This window comes from Triticum aestivum, chromosome 2D (genome assembly GCF_018294505.1).
Source record: "Triticum aestivum cultivar Chinese Spring chromosome 2D, IWGSC CS RefSeq v2.1, whole genome shotgun sequence".
Lineage (NCBI taxonomy): Eukaryota > Viridiplantae > Streptophyta > Magnoliopsida > Poales > Poaceae > Triticum > Triticum aestivum.
The window spans coordinates 120,515,639-120,523,248 of record NC_057799.1 but is presented as its reverse complement, the minus strand read 5'-3'; positions in this window follow the sequence as shown (position 1 = coordinate 120,523,248).

Below are 7,610 nucleotides of genomic sequence, written 5' to 3'. Positions count from 1 at the left end.
ATTGCTATTTACCCTTCATAAGGACCCTCTTCATTGAATCCGATCCGACTAAAGTGGGAGAGACAGACACCCGCTAGCCACCTTATGCATCAAGTGCATGTCAGTCGGTGGAACCTGTCTCACGTAAGAGTACGTGTAAGGTCGGTCCGGGCCGCTTCATCCCACAATGCGGCTGAATCAAGATAAGACTAGTAATGGTAAGCAATTGAACAAATCATCACCCACAACTACTTTGTGTTCTACTCGTGCATAGAATCTACGCATAGACCTAGCTCATGATGCCACTCTGGGGAACGTAGTAATAATTCAAAATTTTCCTACGTATCACCAAGATCAATCTAGGAGATACTAGCAACGAGAGAGAGGGAGTGCATCTTCATACCCTTGAAGATCGCTAAGCGGAAGCGTTACAAGAACGCGGTTGATGGAGTCGTACTCGCGGTGATTCAAATCGCGGAAGATCCGATCTAGCGCCGAACGGACGGCGCCTCCGCGTTCAACACACGTACAGCCCGGGGACGTCTCCTCCTTCTTGATCCAGCAAGGGGAGAGGAGAAGTTGAGGGAGAACTCCAGCAGCACGACGGCGTGGTGGCAATGGAGCTCGTGGTTCTCCGGCAGAGCTTCGCTAAGCACTACGGAGGAGGAGGAGGAGTTGGAGGAGGAGAGGGCTGCGCCAAGGGAAGGGTGCGGCTGCCCTCTCTCTCCCTCACTATATATAGGGGGAAGGGGGTTGGAGGAGGCGCCCTAGGGTTCCCTAGGGGAGGGGCGGCGGCCACAGGGGAAACCCTAGATGGGTTTGGGCGCCCCCACCCCTGGGAAACTTGCCCCCAAAGCCGGGAGGGGTGGCTGCCCTAGGGGAGGTGCCCCCACCTCTCCACGTTACGTGAGAGGGGTTGGGAGGGGCGCACAGCCCCTTAGTGGGCTGGTGTGCCCCCTGCCCTTGGCCCATAAGGCCCCCTAACGCTTGCCGGGGCCTCCGAAACACCTTTCGGTCACGCTGGTCGTCACCCGGTACTCCCAGAACAATTCCGGACTCCAATACCCTTCGTCCAATATATCGATCTTCACCTCCGGACCACTCCGGAGTTCCTCGTCACGTTCGGGACTCCGAACAACCTTCGGTAACCACATACTATTTCCCATAACAACTCTAGCGTCACCGAACCTTAAGTGTGTAGACCCTACGGGTTCGGGAACCATGCAGACATGACCGAGACACCTCTCCGGCCAATAAACAATAGCGGGATCTGGATACCCATATTGGCTCCCACATGTCCACGATGATCTCATCGGATGAACCACGATATCGGGGATTCAATCAATCCCGTGTACAATTCCCTTTGTCCACCGGTATGTTACACTACAAAAAAAATACACTTCCGTGATGATACGTGTTTGTCATAGTAGGTCGTGTTTTCTGTCATGCATGTACATCCATGACAAATTTATGACAGAATCAAGATAGTCATACCTGTGCTGTTGTAGAAGTGTTCCATGACATTGCCAAAATTATCATCACGGAAGTGTCCACTTCCATGATGATAAATCGCGCGTCACAGAAGTGCTTTCGTCAAGGGTGACCGACACGTGGCATCCACCGTAACGGAACGCCGTTAAGCTATCGGGTTGGGTTTTGGATCCGATAACCCGTTAACAGCCCCGACCAATGGGGATTTTCCACGTGTAAAATCATCATTGGCTGGAGGAAACATGTGTCGGCTCAACGTTGGGACAGATGTCATCCACTCATTGGACGGAAGGCGCCTATGATACGTCGACACATGGCACGGCCCAACAGAGGCCCATTCCTGTAAAAAGGCCGGCCCGTTTGACTTGGTCAAAAGGTGGCGGGCCGGCCCATGGAAAGCCTGTTAACGGCCTGTTCGCATATAGCCCATTTACAGCCCGCTAACCCAAGGCCCGTTACGCCCTATCCGAATTAGGCCCAGTAGCGTCATCTGGGCCATCCAATATGATTCGAGCCCATTTTCACTTCTGGCGCATGTATGGCCCATGACGTCTTTCGGCCCATATGAGGCCCTATGTAACTCTTGGCCTATTAACGGCCCGTGGTGAAACTGGCCCGTAATGAACAGTGTATCACTTTACACCCATTAACGGCCAGTGGTGAAACTGGCCCGTAATGAACAGTGTATCACTTTATACCCATTAACGGCCCGTTATTCCGTTGGGCCGTTTCCAGCCCATGTTATCTTTCGGCCTTCTCAGAGCCCATTATTCTTGGGCTTATTTCCAGCATTCGTTTACTTACGGCCCGTTATTGTCATTTTCTGCTTGTGGGCCAAATTCAGCCCATGGTTACAGTCGGCCCGTTTGTGGTCCGTTAATACGTTGGGCTGTTTTCATAGCGTCATCAAATACGGCCTATTAACGATGGCCCGTTATGGTCGGCCCATGAACGGATGATTCCAACTCTAGCCCGTTTACGGCCATAATGCGGTCTGTTTGGCCCATGTTTGGCCAATCGATCATACGGCCCGTATAAGGCCCATTGATGATACAGCCCGCAGAAGGCCCATTGTTTCTACGGCCCGTAGAAGGCCCACTGTTTCTACGGCCAATAGGAGGCCCAGTGTCACTATAGTAAATATTAGCCCATGGTTATTGTGGCCTAGTTTTAAAAAATAGGTTATTGCAGCCACTAGCTAACCGCGGAAAAAGAACTGCAATGACTACAAGCAAACAAATAAACAAGACAACAAGGAAATAAATAAGCAAGCAACTAACGCTAGGCTATCACGGCTATTACACATATTACATCCACTGGGCATCAAAGTTCGCCACCAGTGCAAATATAGGGAACAAAGCAGCATATCATATACACTGGTTGTCAAAGTTGGCGACCAGCGCAAATAAACGCCGCAGCAAAACAAATCCAGAACTGAAACCACTTCAGAAGATCTCAAGAAACAATATCCTGGGTACCCATAATGCTGGCAAGATGCTTAGCAAGCTTATTAACTTTCTCTTGTTTGGCGCTTAAATCCTCCAGCGCTTGCTGTTGCACCAGAAAATATGCATCTGAATTCTGCAGGGACTTCCTCAGTCCTTCAGCTTCCTATCGCAGCATATCTGATCGATGTCTTTCAACTTGAAGTTGAGACTCAAGAAGACGAACTGATTCAGGCAGCGAGTTCGAAGAGCTTGTGCCAGCAGTAGTGACCAGTAACTCGAACACTACATCAAGACAGGACTTTTGGGTTCCCTCATTGTCGTCAAGATAGTTTTTATCAGCTTTCTTGGAGACCAACATGGATGTCTCACTATCTTGAACCTTATCTGCATTACTTCCTTTACCATTGGATAACGCGGTACTATTCTCCAATATTTTGTCCGCATTCTAAAAGAGAAACAAGCAGACACATCACATGTTTACCATGTTGTATATGAAACCCATTTTGGTAAATGAGTTCAGTAGTAAAGTGGACATGATAACAGCATGAAACAAACATATATCTATGTACCATGGTCACTGTATGGTCTATATCATTCTAGTTTTTGTTGCCAAATCAAGATAGAGACACAGTTCAAATAATATTTGTTCAAGACAAAGCAGAATAGACAGAATATAAGTGTGGGTAACTATAGAGCAATAACAACACTTGTAATGTGCATGACATGAGAACATAACTGTTTATTCAATTGAAATTGAAATCAACATAGAGCAGGTTACAACAGCAAACCAGTTAAAGAAACAGGTTTAAAACATACCTGTTGCGCCATTGGAGTTTCAATTCCATCCTTCAAAATTGAAAATAGTTGGTATGAGTAAATACAATAATGCAAGAGCAAAGGAGTATGAACCATACCTACAGAACCTGACCTGAGAACCAATCTTCTTCTCCTTTAAGCGTTGAGTTGGGATTCGGAGTGGTGGTCCTCGTGCTTTGGGCACTGCAGTTCCCTTACTAACTGCTCGTGTTTGGGTGCTCTGTGGTGGAGACGGTGCTGTGTCAACTGGAACTGGGTTACTATCTACCGAGGTTGGGGTTAGAAGGGGTGTAGCTGGTTCTCTGTCCAACTGGGTAGGGGTACAATCTGCGAGAGTCTGGGTTATGTGTGGTGGATTTGGTCCTTGGGCAAGTACAACCGTGGTTCTATCTGCATCAACTGGTAGCACTATCTTTTCTGAAGACCGTGTTGTTACTCCCTTAGATACTGCCATCACGCTCTCCAATTCAAATGGCTGATAAACAAGAAAAGTAATTGAAAGTATAGACATTGTATGATAGACAGGTGCAATGGATAGTGGGGAATAAAAGAGGGCATGAAATAATTCATATTTATGTTGTCTAACCAAACAGGATAGCATGACACAATTTCACATATATGATGGCTAACTAAACAGGATAGCATGACACAATTTCACATTATGATGGCTAACTAAAAAAGATGAAAAGACATAGTTCAAAATATGAGACTATGTAAACATGATGACATGACATAACTATATAATGTGTTTATTAAATAGGTTGGCATGCCATAATTCACATACATTCACGGATAGAATGCCATAATTCAAAATATGATGACTGTAAACACTAAACAGGATGAGATGATATAACTATATGATGTCTTTATTAAATGGGTTGCCATGCCATAATTCAGATAGATGATGTGTATGTACTATGTAAACATGATGGCATGATATAATTTAAATATATGATTTATATAGTAAGCAAGTAAGCAGATGGCAATCCATATATGATGTAAAAACTAAGCAATGCAAGACAACATGCATGACATGGGTAATATAACCCTGCCAAGTTTGAGCATAGACCTCAGGGGGGAAATAGGACTGGTCATCAGTCCCTGAATCCTCCTCTGAGGATCTCTCTGTAACCAGCAACATGTCTGCTTCAGCAGGTAGCATTGTCTGCTCTGAATACCTTGTTTTCACTCCAGATACTTCCATCACCGCTTCAAATGGCGGATGCACAGGAAGAGTAGTTGAATATACAAACGTTGTCGACAAATGGAACAAGTAATACAAAAAAATGATAGCATGATATAATTCACATACATGATGATTGGCTAAACAGCATGGCATTGCATAATTCACATATATAATGCCTTTGCAACAAGATAGCATTGTATAATTCACATATATAATGTCTTGCAACAAGATGGCAATGCATAATTCACATATATGGTAATTAGACACTGAACAGGTGGCATTCACACAAAGCATGTCTAAACTAATCAAATGACATAGCAATGCGAGACACCATACGCACGATATGAGCAACATAACCCTGCCAAGTTAGAGCATACACCTCGGGGGGGGGGGGATAAGACTGGTCATCTGTCTCTGAATCCTCCTCTGAGGAGCTATCCGTAACCAGCGAGATATGCGCTTCGTCAGATAACATAGTCTGCTCAGAAGACCTTGTTTTCACTCCAGAATTTGCCATCACCGTGTCAAATGGCTGATGCACACGAAGAGCAGTTGAATGTACTAACATTGTTGACAAATGTAATATGTAACGAAAAAAAGGATGGCCTGATATAATTTACATATAAGATGACTGGCTAAGCAGGATGGCATTGCAAAATTCACATATATGATGCCTGGCTAAACAAGATGGCGTTGCATAATTCACATAAACGATGAATAAACTAAACAGATGGCATTCGCACAAAGGATGTCTAAACTAAGCAGATGACATATTTGATGTATAAAGTAAGCAATGCAAGACACCATATGCATGATATAACCAACATCAGCATGCCAAGTTAGAGCAAAGACCTCAGGGGGTAAATAGGAGTTGTCTTCTCCTTCTGAATCCCCCTCAGAACAGATATCTTCCTCTCGATTACAATCCGAAATGCGTGGAGGGGGGCTGCCTTTGCGCCTACCATGGAGCGACGTCTGCATGAAATTTTATTGCCACGCAAGGCTTGTCTCTTTTGCTCTACATGTTCAGCTCCATTGTTTACAGTAACTGTCATGCATAGGAATAAAACATAGTGAGATTATGTAAGGAGTGCATACAGAAATCCAAAGTGATGGTAGCAACCTGTGGATAGACCCAAAACCAATAATAGTAGGTAGATAATGGCTTTAGTTAAAAAATACAGATAATGGCTTCTTTACTGTTTGTTTCCCACCCAACATGAAACTCATAGTAGACACCGGAGATTAACCAGATAGTAGATAGATACTATTGATAGCGGCCCCGATATGTACCCCACAACCATTTAAAAACTCAAGTTTGACCATTAGTTTGGAGCTGACTCAGAGTCTAATCGGTGAACAGGACGATAAAGTAGCATGTAATATTAAGCGATGCATAACGTAAGCAGACACGAAAGAGTGCGACCTCTCTTGCGGACCCGTGTAGTCCTCGAGGTCATCTGCTCGGTTGATGATGGTAACGCAGTTTTCATGGCTGCCAGCGGCGGGGAAGAAGATCTGAGGTGGCGAAAGACAGTCTGGGGGCCGGATCCCTGCTGTGCTGGACCCTTCTGTCGTTGGAGCAGCTGAGCTGGGGTGGACGACGGCGCAACAGGAGCGGGACAAACCACGCAAGGTTTTCTTTGACAACTATCTGTAAGAGAAGTAATTCTGTAAGGGCTCGTTTGAATTGGAGGATTCCAACAATGCAGGGATAGGAAATAGACAGAAATAGGATAGGAATGCATGTGCAAAACAGAGAATTTAAAAACACAGGATTTCTGCCAATCTGGGTGTTTGATTCACAACAGTTGGAAGATCACAGGATGCAAAGAAGCATGGCGAGATTAAGTCAAACCACAAGAAAATGTACAGTTATAATGCTATTATGCTACTATCTCTTAGTCTTGTGCTTCATGAATAGGAATTTGAAAAGGAGGACAAGTGAAAATTAAAATTCCTACGTTTTTTCTTTCAAGGAGACACTAAAGGAACAAATCCGTGTGCTCAGTGGACAATATATATAACATGTAGAGTAAAAAAGAGATGCAACAAGTGTACAACCTCTTTGGCGAAGCCATGTTGATCTCAGCGTGATTGGGTTGGCCGGTGAGGATGCTCCGGCTGACTTTGCTATCGGAGGAGGGGAAGAAGATCTTAGGCGTCTGGAGATGGAGCCCGAGGTACTGCTCCGCTGTGATGGAGGGTTTCATTGTTGGAGCAGCTCCGGTGAGTTGTACGACGCCGAGGCTGATGCCGGACAAGAGAGACAACAAACAATGTTAACCTGAGTGGAATTCTAATAGCATCTCCAATACATGACGTAAAATACATAACCACAAAGTGCTAGATGTAAAATACATCAGCCGCTCATCTCTGAACTTAACTGTCGAAACTGAACTTAACTGTCGAAACCGAACTTAACTGTTGAAACCGAACTTAACTGTCGAAACTGAATTTTGCTGTCGAAACTGAATTTTGCTGTCGAAATTGAACGCACTAGCAAGGTGAGGCTACACGTCAGTCGACTGACTTTTTCATCTCTGGTCAGTCGATTTTGCAGCCGTTGGATACGAAATCAAGTGCCTGTGGTTCATCTTCAACCTCCACCCCCCTGAGCCGCCAGCCACCACCGGCCAAACAGCAGCCCCCCGCCGCCCGCGACCGGCGGTGCGCTGCCCCGCCCACCC